The sequence below is a fragment of the Phyllobates terribilis genome, unplaced genomic scaffold (genome assembly GCF_046119375.1).
Source record: "Phyllobates terribilis strain yellow unplaced genomic scaffold, ASM4611937v1 Scaffold_13__5_contigs__length_258822181, whole genome shotgun sequence".
Taxonomy (NCBI): domain Eukaryota; kingdom Metazoa; phylum Chordata; class Amphibia; order Anura; family Dendrobatidae; genus Phyllobates; species Phyllobates terribilis.
The window spans coordinates 215,433,315-215,456,362 of NW_027362773.1; positions in this window are offsets into that span (position 1 = coordinate 215,433,315).

Here is a 23,048-nt window from a genome sequence, read left to right on the forward strand (position 1 = left end):
GCCAAGCGGCAACAGGCTGTGCTGAAACTCATAAGCTTAGGTGATAAACCTCACACTGCTTGTGAGTTGTGGACAGCTATGAAAGAGCAGGCAGATCTGTGGCTGAGACCGCTGAACCTACATCCCGGCATGGTCATGTGTGACAATGGCCGTAACATGGTGGCAGCTCTGAGGCGAGGTGAGATCACACACGTACCATGCCTGGCTCATGTGCTTAACCTCGTGGTTCAGCGGTTTCTTAAATCGTACCCCGAGTTGCCAGATCTGCTCGTGAAAGTACGCCGCCTGTCAGCTCATTTTCGCAAGTCAGCTACAGCTTCCGCCGCCCTTGCTGTGTTGCAGCAGCGTTTGGAGCTTCCGGCACACCGACTGGTGTGTGATGTCCCCACACGTTGGAACTCTACTCTCCACATGTTGCAAAGGATTTGTGAGCAGAAGAGAGCAGTTGTGGAGTACCAGCTGCAACAAGGCCGTCGATATTCAGGTCAGACTCCACACATAAGACCTCAGGAGTGGACCTGGATGTCTGACATATGTACCATCCTGACAAACTTTGAGGAGGCCACCAAGATGGTGAATGACGCCATCATTAGTGTCAGCATCCCACTTGTCTGTCTTTTGCAACGCTCTCTGCAGAGAATTAAAGAGGAGGCATTGCTGCCAGAGTATGATGAGATGGATCAAGAAGCCGTAGCGGGTGATTACACACAGCCCAGCCTCATCTCATCCCAACGTGCATTGGGGGACAATGAGGGAGAGGAGGAGGAGGAGGAGGAGGAGGAAGAACAGGAGCTGCTATCATGCGTTGTAGACGGTAGTACCTGTACAAGTGTCATACCGTCGGTTCAGCGTGGGTGGCCTGAGGACAGGGGGGAGGAAGAAGAGGAGGAGAGCATGGTCAGTTGTTATCTTTGTGAGGACACGGAAATCTTGCCCGTTACCAGTCTGGCACGCATGGCTGACTTTATGTTACGCTGCCTTAACCGTGACCCTCGCGTTGTCAAAATGTTGGGTGACAGTCATTACTGGTTGGTGACACTTGTAGACCCCCGCTACAAGGAGAACTTTCACTCTCTTATTCCTGAGGTGGAGAGGTCTACAAAAATGGGGCAATACCAGAAGGCCCTTGCTGCAGAACTCTTAAAAAAATTCCCATCTGAACACGCTAGCGGCAGAGGTCACAGTTCGTTGCCCAACCAAGGCGTACAGGCGAGAGAGATGCAACTCCAATCCAGCAGAGGCAGGGGAACACTGTCAACGTTCTGGGACAGTTTTCTGAAACCCGCCCAGCTTACAGGCCCTGAGGCGCGGGGTACTCTCACAAGGAGTGGAAAGTTTCAAAAGATGGTGAGGGAGTACCTTTCCGATCGTACCAGCATCCTCCGTGTTTCCTCTGTGCCTTTTAATTATTGGGTATCCAAGCTGGACACTTGGAATGAACTCGCTCTGTACGCCTTGGAGGTCCTGGCCTGCCCTGCCGCTAGCGTGTTATCTGAGCGTGTTTTTAGTGCCGCTGGGGGAATTATAACTGATAAGCGCACTCGCCTGTCAACTGACAATGCTGACAAGCTGACCCTTATCAATATGAACAAGGGCTGGATTGGGCCAGACTTCTCATCACCACCAAATGACAGCAGAGCAACATAAAGTCAAATACATTGTGTTATTTTGGGAGGTGTATTCACATGCACCCCTTCACACCCACACATGGGTATACGCTTCCTCATTTCGGCTGTTTAATCTTCTTCTCCTTATCCTCAGCCTCCACCACCACTATATCACCAGGGTGCCAGCATTGCAAGTTCCTCCGTCCTAATTTTTGGCAGCTTTTGCTGGGAAAGCATAAGCAAATACTATGGGAGACCCACTCCCCAATAATGGGACTTATGTTTGTAATATGCTGTACTGCATGGCTCCTGTAAGGGGCATTGCAAGTTGCTCCATCCTAATTTTTGGCAGCTTTTGCTTGCAAGGCATAAGCAAATACTATGGGACACCCACTTCCCAATAATGGGACTTATGTTTGTAATATGCTGTACTGCATGGCTCTTTTAAGGGGCTTTGCAGTGCAGTTCAGGGTCTTTACTGATGATTATAAGGTAGACCCTCCCGGGAGTACTGGCTAGTATAAGAGGCCTGGTCAGTCTGTGAGCAAGCAGGAGTTCCCCTGGCCAGGTGGAGTTGTAGGCCTCCCCGTCTGTCTGCACTCTTCCTGGCTACCTTGCTGTAAGCGGGTAGAAGTAGCCCACGTCCCTGAGTGTACCGTGTAGTGCTCACCCGTATGGCTGGTGACTTGGGGCCTTCTGTTAGCCTCCGCTCCACGACAGCGGTGCTGGTCCCTTGCTTGTGACTGAGCCTCCGGGCTTCTATGGCCAGAGGACCTGAAATCCCCTGCTGGCTGGTTTCTGCTGCTGGATATATAAGTCCTCACAGCTTCGGACTCCTGTGTCCGGTTCCTATTGTCTTCTGCCAGGGCGAGCTCTGCTCAGCTTCCAGCCCCTCGTCTTTAGCTCCTAGCTCCTACAGAGCTCCTTGCTGTTACTTTCCCTTGCTCTCACTCTGACTCTGACTGTTCTCTGTTCTCTGACTCACTCAACCCCACCCCAGATCCAGTTTATAAGGGCAGAGTTCTCCCCTCCCAGGACTGGGGCATGAGGATGTTGCATGCTTAAGGGATCCTGACCAGGAAACCTCCCACTTGCTCTCCGACGTAATCTCTATTACTGTGGTGACCAGACCCCTGGGGTGCCACACATGGCTCTTGTAAGGGGCATTGCAGTACCTCATAATTTTTGGAAAGCCTTCCATTCACTGCTTAGGCCAACAGTGCACAGGAGACCCAGTTGCTATAAATGGAAAAAAAGGTTTAGTTAACGCCCTCTGACCTCCATGTCATTTCCAAGGGGCATTGGAGTGCCTCGAAATTTTTGGTAGGCATTGCACTCACTGTATGCCCTATAACTGTGTAGCCGAACCGCTCCTTTTGTTACAGAAACATATCCTACAAGACATATCTGGTTGACTGGCCTGATATTGATGTGAATGGTCCCTGTTCCTCCTGCTCTTTCTCCTTTGCCACTACCTCATCCATCATTTATCACCTGAAGCTTTGTTTTAACGGGAGTCATAGAACTTGGATAGTAGCAGGAAAACATCCAGCAATCCTCGAAGGAGGTAGGATATGCGCCAAAACGCTGACCTCCTCAGGCCTAGCCGCTACTACATACATGCGCTTGCATTACAACAAAACAAAGCAGATGCTAACTTCTATCATCCTCATGATGCTCCTCACCTTGGCACTCTCAACTCCCCTGATGGAGAAGCCAGGGCCCACCGGAAGAGTCTGATAGTCCGGTGGGCTCAGCCAATGCTGCCCTAAAGCAGGCCAGGCTAAGAAAAGTGTGGGAAAGGTTACCGGTACAAATAGGGATGGCTGGGGACCGAGTATGGACACCCGGCCACCCCCTGGAGGCTGGGGAGCAAGCGGGGACACCCGGCCACCAGTCGGCTGGGGACTGAGTATGGATACCAGGCCGCCGACACAGCCATGGCTTGGTGGCCAGATTCCGCCTCCACATGCCTAAAAGGCCCAATTTAAAGTGCAAGCAAGCAAGCAGTATGGTATTGCAGCCTGGGGGTGGGTGGGTGGCAGGCTGCATACTTGCACTTGCATTGCAAGGAATGGGAGAGGTACAATTGAACACTGCCCTGGGACAAGGACTTGAATGGGGATAGTTGCAAGTCTGCAACGACAGGTGCAAGGTGGGAGGCATCTTCGCATGTACCATGAACAGGGGTTTGGCATGCACACACTACAGCGGAATAGGCTCTCCTTCCCACTAAATGCACTGGGGAGGGCACAGGTAATGTTTTGGTATACGCGCTTAATCTTATGTATAAGGCACACCAGGACAAATAGGGGCGGCTGGGGACTGAGTATGGATACCTCGCTGCCGAAGCAGCCATGAGGTAGTGGCCAGCTTCGGCCTCCTCTAAACTAAAAGGCCCCATTTCAAGTGCAAGCTAGCAGTATGGAATTGCAGTCTGGGGGTGGGTGGGTGGCAGGCTGCACACTTACACTTGCATTAAAAGAAAACATAGCAGATGCTAACTTCTGTCATCATCATCATGCTCCTCACCTTGGCACTCTCAAATCCACCGATGGAGAAGTCAGGGCCCACCGGAGGAGTCTGGTTCTCTGGTGGGCTCGTCCAATGCTGCCTAAAGCAAGCCGGGCTAAGAAAAGTGTGTGGGGGGATGTTCCAAGGAGAAATGGGGGCGGCTGGGGACCGTTTATGGACACCCGACTGCCCCCAGGCGGCTGGGGACCGTGTGGACACTCGGCAGCGGGGCGGCTGGGGACAGAGTATGGACACCCGGCCGCCGGGCGGCTGGGGACTGAGTATGGATTCCAGGCCGCCAACACAGCCATGACGTGGTGGCCAGATTCCGCCTCCACATGCCTAAAAGGCCCAATTTCAAGTTCAAGCAAGCAAGCAGTATGGTATTGCAGCCTGGGGGTGGGTGGGTGGCAGGCTGCATACTTGCGCTTGTATTGCAAGGAATGGGGGAGGTACAATTGAACACTGCCCTGGGACTAGAACTTGCATGGGGATAGTTGCAAGTCTGCATCTTCTGATGCGGCAAGGATCACTTATGATGGGCACACTTTTAGACAGTGACCTGGGAGTCAGAGATGCTTACAGGGGTCTTCCCCATGCTGTTCCCATGTCTTTTCAGCACTTTATGCATGTGTCACACAGCACATGGCCAGATAAGGTTGTAAAATGTTAAAATGACATTTCCCAGTGAATGCATTTGTCATAGTTGAAAGCAATACAAAAGAGCAAAAACGCATAAAAAATGCTACTTGTGAACATAGCCGAAGGTGTGGAGGAGTGTTTTTGTTTTTGGTCATTTATTTTAACTTATACACAAGTCTTTTCCCTGGAAAGGGTGTTCCTTAACATATTTCACAGGAAAAAAGTTTCACTTTCGTTTTATTGTGAGCCTGTAAAAGTGGCTTAATACCTCTGACCACGTTGTTGACAGCAGTGACCTGGGGGTCAGAAATGCTTCCTGGGGCGATCCCCATGCTGTCCCCATGTCATTTGAGCACTGTCACTATCGTTTTGGGCACTTGTTAGGCTTTTAAAAGACTGCCGGGGGTGCCACCGCAAAAATGCTCGAGTCTCCCATAGACTAACATTGGGCTCGTTGCTCGGGTCGAGCACCCGAGTATCACGGCGAGCTCGGCCCGAGCTTCGAGCACCCGAGCATTTTAGTGCTCGCTCAACACTAGTCCTTGATATTTAGTCGTTTTCAGACAATTTTCTGGATTTTTGAAAATTTCACTTTTTTGTGAAAATATCCACTAAATGAGGGAATAATATGTGTGAGGGTACCCCAGGAGAATTCCAAATGTGTGTGGGTAGAATATAAATCCCACGTGGGTAAAATTGAAAAAAGTTGAAAAAATTTTTTTTGGGGACTTACTCATTTTTCCGGCGTTTATCAGACTTTCAGATAGGGGAAATGTCAGTGAGCGTTCCGATTTCAGTTCCAGAGCGATGCGCCCAATGAGTCCTTGATATTTAGTCGTTATCAGCCAATTTTCTGGATTTTTGAAAATTTCACTTTTTTGTGAAAATATCCACTAAATGAGGGAATAATATGTGTGATGGTACCCCAGGAGATTTCCAAATGTGTGTGGGTAGAATATATATCCCACGGGGGTAAAATTGAAAATAGTTGAAAAAAATTTTTTTTTGCCTTAGTCATTTTTCCGGCGTTTATCAGACTTTCAGATAGGGGAAATGTCAGTGAGCATTCCGATTTCAGTTCCAGAGCGATTCGCCCAATGAGTCCTTGATATTTAGTCGTTTTCAGCCAATTTTCTGGATTTTTGAAAATTTTACTTTTTTGTGAAAATATCCACTAAATGAGGGAATAATATGTTTGAGGGTACCCCAGGAGAGCTCCAAATGTGTGTGGGTAGAATAAATATCTCACGGGGGTAAAATTGAAAAAAGTTGAAAAAATTTTTTTTTGGACTTAGTCATTTTTCCGCCGTTTACCAGACTTTCAGATAGGGCAAATGTCAGTGAGCGTTCCGATTTCAGTTCCAGAGCAATTCTCCCAATGAGTCCTTGATATTTAGTCGTTTTCAGCCAATTTTCTGGATTTTTGAATTTTTCAATTTTTTGTGAAAATATCCACTAAATGAGGCAATAATATGTTTGAGGGTACCCCAGGAGAGTTCCAAATGTGTGTGGGTAGAATATATATCCCACGGGGGTAAAATTGAAAAAAGTTGAAAAACATTTTTTTTTTTTACTTAGTCATTTTTCCGGCGTTCATCATACTTTCAGATAGGGGAAATGTCAGTGAGCGTTCCGATTTCAGTTCCAGAGCGATTCGCCCAATGAGTCCTTGATATTTAGTCGTTTTCAGCCAAATTTCTGGATTTTTGAAAATTTCACTTTTTTGTGAAAATATCCACTAAATGAGGGAATAATATGTGTGAGGGTACCCCAGGAGAGTTCCAAATGTGTGTGGGTAGAATATATATCCCACGGGGTTAAAATTAAAAAAAGTTGAAAAATTAATTTTTTTTGGACTTTGTTATTTTTTCGGCATTTATCAGACTTTCAGAGAGGTGAAATGTCAGTGAGCATTCCGATTTCAGCTCCTGAGCGATTCGCCCAATGAGTCCTTGATATTTAGTCGTTTTCAGACAATTTTCTGGATTTTTGAAAATTTAACTTTTTTGTGAAAATATCCACTAAATGAGGGAATAATATGTGTGAGGGTACCCCAGGAGAGTTCCAAATGTGTGTGGGTAGAATATATATCCCACGGGGGTAAAATTGAAAAAAGTTGAAAACATTTTTTTTTTGGACTTAGTCATTTTTCCGGCGTTTATCACACTTTCAGATAGGGGAAATGTCAGAGAGTGTTCTGATTTCAGTTCCAGAGCGATTCGCCCAATGAGTCCTTGATATTTAGTCGTTTTCAGCCAATATTTTGGATTTTTGAAAATTTCACTTTTTTGTGAAAATATCCACTAAATGAGGGAATAATATGTGTGAGGATACCCCAGGAGAGTTCCAAATGTGTGTGGGTAGAATATATATCCCACGGGGGTAAAATTGAAAAAAGTTGAAAACAATTTTTTTTGGGATTTAGTCATTTTTCCGGCGTTTATCAGACTTTCAGATAGGGGAAATGTCAGTGAGTGTTCCGATTTCAGTTCCAGAGCGATTCGCCCAATGAGTCCTTGATATTTAGTCGTTTTCAGCCAATGTTCTGGATTTTTGAAAATTTCACTTTTTTGTGAAAATATCCACTAAATGAGGGAATAATATCTGTGAGTGCAACCCAGGAGCGTTCCAAATGTGTTTGGGTGGAATATATATCCCACGGGGGTAAAATTGAAAAAAGTTGAAAAATTTTTTTTTTTTGGACGTTGTCATTTTTCCGGAATTGATCAGACTTTCAGAGAAGGGGAAATGTCAGTGAGCGTTCTGATTTCAGTTCCAGAGCGATTCGCCCAATGAGTCCTTGATATTTAGTTGTTTTCAGCCAATTTTCTGGATTTTTGAAAATTTTACTTTTTTGTGAAAATATCCACTAAATGAGGAAATAATATGTGTGAGGATACCCCAAGAGAGTTCCAATGTGTGTGGGTAGAATATATATCCCACGGGGGTAAAATTGAAAAAAGTAAAAAAATTTTTTTTTTTTTGGACTTAGTTATTTTTCCTGCGTTTATCAGACTTTCAGATCGGAGAAATGTCAGTGAGCGTTCCGATTTCAGTTCCAGAGCGATTCGCCCAATGAGTCCTTGATATTTAGTCGTTTTCAGCCAATATTTTGGATTTTTGAAAATTTCACTTTTTTGTGAAAATATCCACTAAATGAGGGAATAATATGTGTGAGGGTTCCCCAGGAGAGTTCCAAATGTGTGTGGGTAGAATATATATCCCACGGGGGTAAAATTTAAAAAAGTTGAAAATTTTTTTTTTTTTGGACGTTGTCATTTTTCCGGCATTTATCAGACTTTCAGAGAAGGGGAAATGTCAGTGAGCGTTCCAATTTCAGTTCCAGAGCGATTCGCCCAATGAGTCCTTGATATTTAGTCGTTTTCAGCCAATACTTTGGATTTTTGATAATTTCACTTTTTTGTGAAAATATCCACTAAATGAGGGAATAATATGTGTGAGGGTACGCCAGGAGAGTTCCAAATGTGTGTGGGTAGAATACATATCCCACGGGGGTAAAATTGAAAAAAGTTGAAAACATTTTTTTTTTGGACTTAGTCATTTTTCCGGCGTTTATCAGACTTTCAGATAGGGGAAATGTCAGTGAGTGTTCTGATTTCAGTTCCAGAGCGATTCGCCCAATGAGTCCTTGATATTTAGTCGTTTTCAGCCAATATTTTGGATTTTTGAAAATTTCACTTTTTTGTGAAAATATCCACTAAATGAGGGAATAATATGTGTGAGGATACCCCAGGAGAGTTCCAAATGTGTGTGGGTAGAATATATATCCCACGGGGGTAAAATTGAAAAAAGTTGAAAACAATTTTTTTTGGGATTTAGTCATTTTTCCGGCGTTTATCAGACTTTCAGATAGGGGAAATGTCAGTGAGTGTTCCGATTTCAGTTCCAGAGCGATTCGCCCAATGAGTCCTTGATATTTAGTCGTTTTCAGCCAATGTTCTGGATTTTTGAAAATTTCACTTTTTTGTGAAAATATCCACTAAATGAGGGAATAATATCTGTGAGTGCAACCCAGGAGCGTTCCAAATGTGTTTGGGTGGAATATATATCCCACGGGGGTAAAATTGAGAAAAGTTGAAAATTTTTTTTTTTTTGGACGTTGTCATTTTTCCGGAATTTATCAGACTTTCAGAGAAGGGGAAATGTCAGTGAGCGTTCTGATTTCAGTTCCAGAGCGATTCGCCCAATGAGTCCTTGATATTTAGTCGTTTTCAGCCAATTTTCTGGATTTTTGAAAATTTCACTTTTTTGTGAAAATATCCACTAAATGAGGGAATAATATGTGTGAGGGTACCCCAGGAGAGTTCCAAATGTGTGTGGGTAGAATATATATCCCACGGGGGTAAAATTGAAAAAAGTTGAAAAAATTTTTTTTTTTGACTTAGTCATTTTTCCGGCGTTTATCAGACTTTCAGACAGGGGAAATGTCAGTGAGCGTTCCGATTTCAGTTCCAGAGCGATTCGCCCAATGAGTCCCTGATATTTAGTCGTTTTCAGCCAATATTTTGTATTTTTGAAAATTTCACTTTTTTGTGAAAATATCCACTAAATGAGGGAATAATATGTGTGAGGGTACCCCAGGAGAGTTCCAAATGTGTGTGGGTAGAATATATATCCCACGGGGGTAAAATTGAAAAAAGTTGAAAATTTTTTTTTTTTTGGACGTTGTCATTTTTCCGGAATTTATCAGACTTTCAGAGAAGGGGAAATGTCAGTGAGCGTTCTGATTTCAGTTCCAGAGCGATTTGCCCAATTAGTCCTTGATATTTAGTCGTTTTCAGCCAATTTTCTGGATTTTTGAAAATTTCACTTTTTTGTGAAAATATCCACTAAATGAGGGAATAATATGTGTGAGGGTACCCCAGGAGAGTTCCAAATGTGTGTGGGTAGAATATATATCCCACGGGGGTAAAATTGAAAAAAGTTGAAAACAATTTTTTTTTGGACTTAGTCATTTTTCCGGCGTTTATCAGACTTTCAGATAGGGGAAATGTCAGTGAGCGTTCCGATTTCAGTTCCAGAGCGATTCGTCCAATGAGTCCTTGATATTTAGTCGTTTTCAGCCAATATTTTAGATTTTTGAAAATTTCACTTTTTTGTGAAAATATCCACTAAATGAGGAAATAATATGTGTGAGGATACCCCAAGAGAGTTCCAATGTGTGTGGGTAGAATATATATCCCACGGGGATAAAATTGAAAAAAGTAAAAAAATTTTTTTTTTTGGACTTAGTTATTTTTCCTGCGTTTATCAGACTTTCAGATCGGAGAAATGTCAGTGAGCGTTCCGATTTCAGTTCCAGAGCGATTCGCCCAATGAGTCCTTGATATTTAGTCGTTTTCAGCCAATATTTTGGATTTTTGAAAATTTCACTTTTTTGTGAAAATATCCACTAAATGAGAGAATAATATGTGTGAGGGTACCCCAGGAGAGTTCCAAATGTGTGTGGGTAGAATATATATCCCACGGGGGTAAAATTGAAAAAAGTTGAAAACATTTTTTTTTTGGACTTAGTCATTTTTCCGGCGTTTATCAGACTTTCAGATATGGGAAGTGTCAGTGAGCGTTCCGATTTCAGTTCCAGAGCGATTCGCCCAATGAGTCCTTGATATTTAGTCGTTTTCAGCCAATATTTTTGATTTTTGAAAATTTCACTTTTTTGTGAAAATATCCACTAAATGAGGGAATAATATGTGTGAGGATACCCCAGGAGAGTTCCAAATGTGTGTGGGTAGAATATATATCCCACGGGGGTAAAATTGAAAAAAGTTGAAAACAATTTTTTTTTGGACTTAGTCATTTTTCCGGCGTTTATCAGACTTTCAGATAGGGGAAATGTCAGTGAGCGTTCCGATTTCAGTTCCAGAGCGATTCGCCCAATGAGTCCTTGATATTTAGTCGTTTTCAGCCAATACTTTGGATTTTTGATAATTTCACTTTTTTGTGAAAATATCCACTAAATGAGGGAATAATATGTGTGAGGATACCCCAGGAGAGTTCCAAATGTGTGTGGGTAGAATATATATCCCACGGGGGTAAAATTGAAAAAAGTTGAAAACAATTTTTTTGGGGATTTAGTCATTTTTCCGGCGTTTATCAGACTTTCAGATAGGGGAAATGTCAGTGAGCGTTCCGATTTCAGTTCCAGAGCGATTCGCCCAATGAGTCCTTGATATTTAGTCGTTTTCAGCCAATATTTTGGATTTTTGAAAATTTCACTTTTTTGTGAAAATATCCACTAAATGAGGGAATAATATGTGTGAGGGTACCCCAGGAGAGTTCCAAATGTGTGTGGGTAGAATATATATCCCACGGGGGTAAAATTGAAAAAAGTTGAAAACATTTTTTTTTTGTACTTAGTCATTTTTCCGGCGTTTATCAGACTTTCAGATTGGGGAAATGTCAGTGAGAGTTCCGATTTCATTTCAAGAGCGATTCGGGGGATGAATCCTTGATATTTTGTCGGTTTCAGGCAATTTTCTGAATTTTTGAAAATTTCACTTTTTTGTGAAAATATCCACTAAATGAGGGAATAATATGTGTGAGGGTACACCAGGAGTGTTCCAAATGTGTGTGGGTAGAATATATATCCCACAGGTTTAAAATTGAAAAAAGTTGAAAAACATTTTTTTTTGTACTTAGTCATTTTTCTGGCGTTTATCAGACTTATAGATAGGGGAAATGTCAGGGAGAGTTCCAGTTTCAGTTCCAGAGCGATTCGCCGGGTGAGTCCTTGATATTTCGTTGGTTTTAGGCAATTTTCTGGATTTTTGAAAATTTCACTTTTTAGTGAAAATATCCACTAAATGAGGGAATAATATGTGTGAGGGTACCGCAGGAGAGTTCCAAATGTGTGTGGGTAGAATATATATCCCACGGGGGTAAAATTGAAAAAAGTTGCAAAAATTTATTTTTTGGACTTAGTCATTTTTCCGGCGTTTATGAGACTTTCAGACAGTGGAAATGTCAGTGAGCGTTCCGATTTCTGTTCCAGAGCGATTCGCCCAATGAGTCCTTGATATTTAGTCGTTTTCAGCCAATATTCTGGATTTTTGAAAATTTCACTTTTTTGTGAAAATATCCACTAAATGAGGGAATAATATCTGTGAGTGCAACCCAGGATAGTTCCAAATGTGTGTGGGTAGAATATATATCCCACGGGGGTAAAATTTAAAAAAGTTGAAAATTTTTTTTTTTTTGGACGTTGTCATTTTTCCGGCATTTATCAGACTTTCAGAGAAGGGGAAATGTCAGTGAGCGTTCCAATTTCAGTTCCAGAGCGATTCGCCCAATGAGTCCTTGATATTTAGTCGTTTTCAGCCAATATTTTGGATTTTTGAAAATTTCACTTTTTTGTGAAAATATCCACTAAATGAGGGAATAATATGTGTGAGGGTACCCCAGGAGAGTTCCAAATGTGTGTGGGTAGAATATATATCCCACGGGGGTAAAATTGAAAAAAGTTGAAAACATTTTTTTTTTGGACTTAGTCATTTTTCCGGCGTTTATCAGACTTTCAGATAGGGGAAATGTCAGTGAGCGTTCCGATTTCAGTTCCAGAGCGATTCGCCCAATGAGTCCTTGATATTTAGTCGTTTTCAGCCAATATTTTGGATTTTTGAAAATTTCACTTTTTTGTGAAAATATCCACTAAATGAGGGAATAATATGTGTGAGGGTACCCCAGGAGAGTTCCAAATGTGTGTGGGTAGAATATATATCCCACGGGGGTAAAATTGAAAAAAGTTGAAAACAATTTTTTTTTGGACTTAGTCATTTTTCCGGCATTTATCAGACTTTCAGAGAAGGGGAAATGTCAGTGAGCGTTCCAATTTCAGTTCCAGAGCGATTCGCCCAATGAGTCCTTGATATTTAGTCGTTTTCAGCCAATATTTTGGATTTTTGAAAATTTCACTTTTTTGTGAAAATATCCACTAAATGAGGGAATAATATGTGTGAGGATACCCCAGGAGAGTTCCAAATGTGTGTGGGTAGAATATATATCCCACGGGGGTAAAATTGAAAAAAGTTGAAAACAATTTTTTTTTGGACCTAGTCATTTTTCCGGCGTTTATCAGACTTTCAGATAGGGGAAATGTCAGAGAGCGTTCCGATTTCAGTTCCAGAGCGATTCGCCCAATGAGTCCTTGATATTTAGTCGTTTTCAGCCAATATTTTGGATTTTTGATAATTTCACTTTTTTGTGAAAATATCCACTAAATGAGGGTATAATATGTGTGAGGGTACCCCAGGAGAGTTCCAAATGTGTGTGGGTAGAATATATATCCCACGGGGGTAAAATTGAAAAAAGTTGAACATTTTTTTTTTTTTGGACGTTGTCATTTTTCCGGAATTTATCAGACTTTCAGAGAAGGGGAAATGTCAGTGAGCATTCCGATTTCAGTTCCAGAGCGATTCGCCCAATGAGTCCTTGATATTTAGTCGTTTTCAGCCAATATTTTGGATTTTTGAAAATTTCACTTTTTTGTGAAAATATCCACTAAATGAGGGAATAATATGTGTGAGGATACCCCAAGAGAGTTCCAATGTGTGTGGGTAGAATATATATCCCACGGGGGTAAAATTGAAAAAAGTTAAAAAATTTTATTTTTTGGACTTAGTTGTTTTTCCGGCGTTTATCAGACTTTCAGATCGGAGAAATGTCAGTGAGCGTTCCGATTTCAGTTCCAGAGCGATTCGCCCAATGAGTCCTTGATATTTAGTCGTTTTCAGCCAACATTTTGGATTTTTGAAAATTTCACTTTTTTGTGAAAATATCCATTAAATGAGAGAATAATATGTGTGAGGGTACCCCAGGAGAGTTCCAAATGTGTGTGGGTAGAATATATATCCCACGGGGGTAAAATTGAAAAAAGTTGAAAACATTTTTTTTTTGGACTTAGTCATTTTTCCGGCGTTTATCAGACTTTCAGATAGGGGAAATGTCAGTGAGCGTTCCGATTTCAGTTCCAGAGCGATTCGCCCAATGAGTCCTTGATATTTAGTCGTTTTCAGCCAATATTTTGGATTTTTGAAAATTTCACTTTTTTGTGAAAATATCCACTAAATGAGGGAATAATATGTGTGAGGGTACCCCAGGAGAGTTCCAAATGTGTGTGGGTAGAATATATATCCCACGGGGGTAAAATTGAAAAAAGTTGAAAACATTTTTTTTTTGTACTTAGTCATTTTTCCGGCGTTTATCAGACTTTCAGATAGGGGAAATGTCAGTGAGCGTTCCGATTTCAGTTCCAGAGCCATTCGCCAATGAGTCCTTGATATTTAGTCGTTTTCAGCCAATATTTTGGATTTTTGAAAATTTCACTTTTTTGTGAAAATATCCACTAAATGAGGGAATAATATGTGTGAGGATACCCCAGGAGAGTTCCAAATGTGTGTGGGTAGAATATATCCCACGGGGGTAAAATTGAAAAAAGTTTAAAACAATTTTTTTTGGGGGACTTAGTCATTTTTCTGGCGTTTATCAGACTTTCAGATAGGGGAAATGTCAGTGAGAGTTCCGATTTCATTTCAAGAGCGATTCGGGGGATGAGTCCTTGATATTTCGTCGGTTTCAGGCAATTTTCTGAATTTTTGAAAATTTCACTTTTTTGTGAAAATATCCACTAAATGAGGGAATAATATGTGTGAGGGTACCCCAGGAGAGTTCCAAATGTGTGTGGGTAGAATATATATCCCACGGGGGTAAAATTGAAAAAAGTTGAAAACAATTTTTTTTTGGACTTAGTCATTTTTCCGGCATTTATCAGACTTTCAGAGAAGGGGAAATGTCAGTGAGCGTTCAAATTTCAGTTCCAGAGCGATTCGCCCAATGAGTCCTTGATATTTAGTCGTTTTCAGCCAATATTTTGGATTTTTGAAAATTTCACTTTTTTGTGAAAATATCCACTAAATGAGGGAATAATATGTGTGAGGATACCCCAGGAGAGTTCCAAATGTGTGTGGGTAGAATATATATCCCACGGGGGTAAAATTTAAAAAAGTTGAAAACAATTTTTTTTTGGACTTAGTCATTTTTCCGGCGTTTATCAGACTTTCAGATAGGGGAAATGTCAGAGAGCATTCCGATTTCAGTTCCAGAGCGATTCGCCCAATGAGTCCTTGATATTTAGTCGTTTTCAGCCAATATTTTGGATTTTTGATAATTTCACTTTTTTGTGAAAATATCCACTAAATGAGGGAATAATATGTGTGAGGGTACCCCAGGAGAGTTCCAAATGTGTGTGGGTAGAATATATATCCCACGGGGGTAAAATTGAAAAAAGTTGAAAATTTTTTTTTTTTTGGACGTTGTCATTTTTCCGGAATTTATCAGACTTTCAGAGAAGGGGAAATGTCAGTGAGCGTTCCGATTTCAGTTCCAGAGCGATTCGCCCAATGAGTCCTTGATATTTAGTCGTTTTCAGCCAATATTTTGGATTTTTGAAAATTTCACTTTTTTGTGAAAATATCCACTAAATGAGGGAATAATATGTGTGAGGATACCCCAAGAGAGTTCCAATGTGTGTGGGTAGAATATATATCCCACGGGGGTAAAATTGAAAAAAGTTAAAAAATTTTTTTTTTTGGACTTAGTTGTTTTTCCGGCGTTTATCAGACTTTCAGATCGGAGAAATGTCAGTGAGCGTTCCGTTTTCAGTTCCAGAGCGATTCGCCCAATGAGTCCTTGATATTTAGTCGTTTTCAGCCAATATTTTGGATTTTTGAAAATTTCACTTTTTTGTGAAAATATCCACTAAATGAGAGAATAATATGTGTGAGGGTACCCCAGGAGAGTTCCAAATGTGTGTGGGTAGAATATATATCCCACGGGGGTAAAATTGAAAAAAGTTGAAAACATTTTTTTTTTGGACTTAGTCATTTTTCCGGCGTTTATCAGACTTTCAGATAGGGGAAATGTCAGTGAGCGTTCCGATTTCAGTTCCAGAGCGATTCGCCCAATGAGTCCTTGATATTTAGTCGTTTTCAGCCAATATTTTGGATTTTTGAAAATTTCACTTTTTTGTGAAAATATCCACTAAATGAGGGAATAATATGTGTGAGGGTACCCCAGGAGAGTTCCAAATGTGTGTGGGTAGAATATATATCCCACGGGGGTAAAATTGAAAAAAGTTGAAAACATTTTTTTTTTGTACTTAGTCATTTTTCCGGCGTTTATCAGGCTTTCAGATAGGGGAAATGTCAGTGAGCGTTCTAATTTCAGTTCCAGAGCGATTCGCCAATGAGTCCTTGATATTTAGTCGTTTTCAGCCAATATTTTGGATTTTTGAAAATTTCACTTTTTTGTGAAAATATCCACTAAATGAGGGAATAATATGTGTGAGGATACCCCAGGAGAGTTCCAAATGTGTGTGGGTAGAATATATCCCACGGGGGTAAAATTGAAAAAAGTTGAAAACATTTTTTTTTGTACTTAGTCATTTTTCCGGCGTTTATCAGACTTTCAGATAGGGGAAATGTCAGTGAGAGTTCCGATTTCATTTCAAGAGCGATTCGGGGGATGAGTCCTTGATATTTTGTCGGTTTCAGGCAATTTTCTGAATTTTTGAAAATTTCACTTTTTTGTGAAAATATCCACTAAATGAGGGAATAATATGTGTGAGGGTACACCAGGAGAGTTCCAAATGTGTGTGGGTAGAATATATATCCCACAGGTTTAAAATTGAAAAAAGTTGAAAAACAATTTTTTTTGTACTTAGTCATTTTTCTGGCGTTTATCAGACTTATAGATAGGGGAAATGTCAGGGAGAGTTCCAGTTTCAGTTCCAGAGCGATTCGCCGGGTGAGTCCTTGATATTTCGTTGGTTTTAGGCAATTTTCTGGATTTTTGAAAATTTCACTTTTTAGTGAAAATATCCACTAAATGAGGGAATAATATGTGTGAGGGTACCCCAGGAGAGTTCCAAATGTGTGTGGGTAGAATATATATCCCACGGGGGTAAAATTGAAAAAAGTTGCAAAAATTTATTTTTTGGACTTAGTCATTTTTCCGGCGTTTATGAGACTTTCAGACAGTGGAAATGTCAGTGAGCATTCCGATTTCTGTTCCAGAGCGATTCGCCCAATGAGTCCTTGATATTTAGTCATTTTCAGCCAATATTCTGGATTTTTGAAAATTTCACTTTTTTGTGAAAATATCCACTAAATGAGGGAATAATATCTGTGAGTGCAACCCAGGATAGTTCCAAATGTGTGTGGGTAGAATATATATCCCACGGGGGTAAAATTTAAAAAAGTTGAAAATTTTTTTTTTTTTGGACGTTGTCATTTTTCCGGCATTTATCAGACTTTCAGAAAAGGGGAAATGTCAGTGAGCGTTCCAATTTCAGTTCCAGAGCGATTCGCCCAATGAGTCCTTGATATTTAGTCGTTTTCAGCCAATATTTTGGATTTTTGAAAATTTCACTTTTTTGTGAAAATATCCACTAAATGAGGGAATAATATGTGTGAGGATACCCCAGGAGAGTTCCAAATGTGTGTGGGTAGAATATATATCCCACGGGGGTAAAATTGAAAAAAGTTGAAAACAATTTTTTTTTGGACTTAGTCATTTTTCCGGCGTTTATCAGACTTTCAGATAGGGGAAATGTCAGAGAGCGTTCCGATTTCAGTTCCAGAGCGATTCGCCCAATGAGTCCTTGATATTTAGTCGTTTTCAGCCAATACTTTGGATTTTTGATAATTTCACTTTTTTGTGAAAATATCCACTAAATGAGGGAATAATATGTGTGAGGGTACCCCAGGAGAGTTCCAAATGTGTGTGGGTAGAATATATATCCCACGGGGGTAAAATTGAAAAAAGTTTAAAACAATTTTTTTTGGGGGACTTAGTCATTTTTCCGGCGTTTATCAGACTTTCAGACAGGGGAAATGTCAGTGAGCGTTCCAATTTCAGTTCCAGAGCGATTCGCCCAATGAGTCCCTGATATTTAGTCGTTTTCAGCCAATATTTTGGATTTTTGAAAATTTCACTTTTTTGTGAAAATATCCACTAAATGAGGGAATAATATCTGTGAGTGCAACCCAGGATAGTTCCAAATGTGTGTGGGTAGAATATATATCCCACGGGGGTAAAATTTAAAAAAGTTGAAAATTTTTTTTTTTTTGGACGTTGTCATTTTTCCGGCATTTATCAGACTTTCAGAGAAGGGGAAATGTCAGTGAGCGTTCCAATTTCAGTTCCAGAGCGATTCGCCCAATGAGTCCTTGATATTTAGTCGTTTTCAGCCAATATTTTGGATTTTTGAAAATTTCACTTTTTTGTGAAAATATCCACTAAATGAGGGAATAATATGTGTGAGGATACCCCAGGAAAGTTCCAAATGTGTGTGGGTAGAATATATATCCCACGGGGGTAATATTGAAATAAGTTGAAAACATTTTTTTTTTGGACTTAGTCATTTTTCCGGCGTTTATCAGACTTTCAGATAGGGGAAATGTCAGTGAGCGTTCCGATTTCAGTTCCAGAGCGATTCGCCCAATGAGTCCTTGATATTTAGTCGTTTTCAGCCAATATTTTGGATTTTTGAAAATTTCACTTTTTTGTGAAAATATCCACTAAATGAGGGAATAATATGTGTGAGGGTACCCCAGGAGAGTTCCAAATGTGTGTGGGTAGAATATATATCCCACGGGGGTAAAATTGAAAAAAGTTGAAAACATTTTTTTTTTGTACTTAGTCATTTTTCCGGCGTTTATCAGACTTTCAGATAGGGGAAATGTCAGTGAGAGTTCCGATTTCATTTCAAGAGCGATTCGGGGGATGAGTCCTTGATATTTTGTCGGTTTCAGGCAATTTTCTGAATTTTTGAAAATTTCACTTTTTTGTGAAAATATCCACTAAATGAGGGAATAATATGTGTGAGGGTACACCAGGAGAGTTCCAAATGTGTGTGGGTAGAATATATATCCCACAGGTTTAAAATTGAAAAAAGTTGAAAAACATTTTTTTTTGTACTTAGTCATTTTTCTGGCGTTTATCAGACTTATAGATAGGGGAAATGTCAGGGAGAGTTCCAGTTTCAGTTCCAGAGCGATTCGCCGGGTGAGTCCTTGATATTTCGTTGGTTTTAGGCAATTTTCTGGATTTTTGAAAATTTCACTTTTTAGTGAAAATATCCACTAAATGAGGGAATAATATGTGTGAGGGTACCCCAGGAGAGTTCCAAATGTGTGTGGGTAGAATATATATCCCACGGGGGTAAAATTGAAAAAAGTTGCAAAAATTTATTTTTTGGACTTAGTCATTTTTCCGGCGTTTATGAGACTTTCAGACAGTGGAAATGTCAGTGAGCGTTCCGATTTCTGTTCCAGAGCGATTCGCCCAATGAGTCCTTGATATTTAGTCGTTTTCAGCCAATATTCTGGATTTTTGAAAATTTCACTTTTTTGTGAAAATATCCACTAAATGAGGGAATAATATCTGTGAGTGCAACCCAGGATAGTTCCAAATGTGTGTGGGTAGAATATATATCCCACGGGGGTAAAATTTAAAAAAGTTGAAAATTTTTTTTTTTTAGGACGTTGTCATTTTTCCGGCATTTATCAGACTTTCAGAGAAGGGGAAATGTCAGTGAGCGTTCCAATTTCAGTTCCAGAGCGATTCGCCCAATGAGTCCTTGATATTTAGTCGTTTTCAGCCAATATTTTGGATTTTTGAAAATTTCACTTTTTTGTGAAAATATCCACTAAATGAGGGAATAATATGTGTGAGGATACCCCAGGAGAGTTCCAAATGTGTGTGGGTAGAATATATATCCCACGGGGGTAAAATTGAAAAAAGTTGAAAACAATTTTTTTTTGGACTTAGTCATTTTTCCGGCGTTTATCAGACTTTCAGATAGGGGAAATGTCAGAGAGCGTTCCGATTTCAGTTCCAGAGCGATTCGCCCAATGAGTCCTTGATATTTAGTCGTTTTCAGCCAATACTTTGGATTTTTGATAATTTCACTTTTTTGTGAAAATATCCACTAAATGAGGGAATAATATGTGTGAGGGTACCCCAGGAGAGTTCCAAATGTGTGTGGGTAGAATATATATCCCACGGGGGTAAAATTGAAAAAAGTTGAAAATTTTTTTTTTTTTGGACGTTGTCATTTTTCCGGAATTTATCAGACTTTCAGATAGGGGAAATGTCAGTGAGCGTTCCGATTTCAGTTCCAGAGCGATTCGCCCAATGAGTCCTTGATATTTAGTCGTTTTCAGCCAATATTTTGGATTTTTGAAAATTTCACTTTTTTGTGAAAATATCCACTAAATGAGGGAATAATATCTGTGAGTGCAAGCCAGGATAGTTCCAAATGTGTGTGGGTAGAATATATATCCCACGGGGGTAAAATTTAAAAAAGTTGAAAATTTTTTTTTTTTTGGACGTTGTCATTTTTCCGGCATTTATCAGACTTTCAGGGAAGGGGAAATGTCAGTGAGCGTTCCAATTTCAGTTCCAGAGCGATTCGCCCAATGAGTCCTTGATATTTAGTCATTTTCAGCCAATATTTTGGATTTTTGAAAATTTCACTTTTTTGTGAAAATATCCACTAAATGAGGGAATAATATGTGTGAGGATACCCCAGGAGAGTTCCAAATGTGTGTGGGTAGAATATATATCCCACGGGGGTAAAATTGAAAAAAGTTGAAAACAATTTTTTTTTGGACTTAGTCATTTTTCCGGCGTTTATCAGACTTTCAGATAGGGGAAATGTCAGAGAGCGTTCCGATTTCAGTTCCAGAGCGATTCGCCCAATGAGTCCTTGATATTTAGTCGTTTTCAGCCAATACTTTGGATTTTTGATAATTTCACTTTTTTGTGAAAATATCCACTAAATGAGGGAATAATATGTGTGAGGGTACCCCAGGAGAGTTCCAAATGTGTGTGGGTAGAATATATATCCCACGGGGGTAAAATTGAAAAAAGTTGAAAATTTTTTTTTTTTTGGACGTTGTCATTTTTCCGGAATTTATCAGACTTTCAGAGAAGGGGAAATGTCAGTGAGCGTTACGATTTCAGTTCCAGAGCGATTCGCCCAATGAGTCCTTGATATTTTGTCGTTTTCAGCCAATATTTTGGATTTTTGAAAATTTCACTTTTTTGTGAAAATATCCACTAAATGAGGGAATAATATGTGTGAGGATACCCCAAGAGAGTTCCAATGTGTGTGGGTAGAATATATATCCCACGGGGGTAAAATTGAAAAAAGTTAAAAAATTTTTTTTTTTGGACTTAGTTATTTTTCCGGCGTTTATCAGACTTTCAGATCGGAGAAATGTCAGTGAGCGTTCCGATTTCAGTTCCAGAGCGATTCGCCCAATGAGTCCTTGATATTTAGTCGTTTTCAGCCAATATTTTGGATTTTTGAAAATTTCACTTTTTTGTGAAAATATCCACTAAATGAGAGAATAATATGTGTGAGGGTACCCCAGGAGAGTTCCAAATGTGTGTGGGTAGAATATATATCCCACGGGGGTAAAATTGAAAAAAGTTGAAAACATTTTTTTTTTGGACTTAGTCATTTTTCCAGCGTTTATCAGACTTTCAGATAGGGGAAATGTCAGTGAGCGTTCCGATTTCAGTTCCAGAGCGATTCGCCAATGAGTCCTTGATATTTAGTCGTTTTCAGCCAATATTTTGGATTTTTGAAAATTTCACTTTTTTGTGAAAATATCCACTAAATGAGGGAATAATATGTGTGAGGATACCCCAGGAGAGTTCCAAATGTGTGTGGGTAGAATATATCCCACGGGGGTAAAATTGAAAAAAGTTTAAAACAATTTTTTTTGGGGGACTTAGTCATTTTTCCGGCGTTTATCAGACTTTCAGACAGGGGAAATGTCAGTGAGCGTTCCGATTTCAGTTCCAGAGCGATTCGCCCAATGAATCCCTGATATTTAGTCGTTTTCAGCCAATATTTTGGATTTTTGAAAATTTCACTTTTTTGTGAAAATATCCACTAAATGAGGGAATAATATGTGTGAGGGTACCCCAGGAGAGTTCCAAATGTGTGTGGGTAGAATATATATCCCACGGGGGTAAAATTGAAAAAAGTTAAAAAAATTTTTTTTTGGGACTTAGTTATTTTTCAGGCGTTTATCAGACTTTCAGATCGGAGAAATGTCAGTGAGCGTTCCGATTTCAGTTCCAGAGCGATTCGCCCAATGAGTCCTTGATATTTAGTCGTTTTCAGCCAATATTTTGGATTTTTGAAAATTTCACTTTTTTGTGAAAATATCCACTAAATGAGGGAATAATATGTGTGAGGGTACCCCAGGAGAGTTCCAAATGTGTGTGGGTAGAATATATATCCCACGGGGGTAAAATTGAGAAAAGTTGAAAACATTTTTTTTTTGTACTTAGTCATTTTTCCGGCGTTTATCAGACTTTCAGATAGGGGAAATGTCAGTGAGCGTTCCGATTTCAGTTCCAGAGCGATTCGCCAATGAGTCCTTGATATTTAGTCGTTTTCAGCCAATATTTTGGATTTTTGAAAATTTCACTTTTTTGTGAAAATATCCACTAAATGAGGGAATAATATGTGTGAGGATACCCCAGGAGAGTTCCAAATGTGTGTGGGTAGAATATATCCCACTGGGGTAAAATTGAAAAAAGTTTAAAACAATTTTTTTGGGGGGACTTAGTCATTTTTCCGGCGTTTATCAGACTTTCAGACAGGGGAAATGTCAGTGAGCGTTCCGATTTCAGTTCCAGAGCGATTCGCCCAATGAGTCCCTGATATTTAGTCGTTTTCAGCCAATATTTTGGATTTTTGAAAATTTCACTTTTTTGTGAAAATATCCACTAAATGAGGGAATAATATGTGTCAGGGTACCCCAGGAGAGTTCCAAATGTGTGTGGGTAGAATATATATCCCACGGGGGTAAAATTGAAAAAAGTTGAAAAATTTTTTTGGGGGGACTTAGTCATTTTTCCTGCGTTTATCAGACTTTCAGATATGGGAAGTGTCAGTGAGCGTTCCGATTTCAGTTCCAGAGCGATTCGCCCAATGAGTTCTTGATATTTAGTCGTTTTCAGCCAATATTTTGGATTTTTGAAAATTTCACTTTTTTGTGAAAATATCCACTAAATGAGAGAATAATATGTGTGAGGGTACCCCAGAAGAGTTCCAAATGTGTGTGGGTAGAATATATATCCCACGGGGGTAAAATTGAAAAAAGTTGAAAACATTTTTTTTTTGGACTTAGTCATTTTTCTGGCGTTTATCAGACTTTCAGATAGGGGAAATGTCAGTGA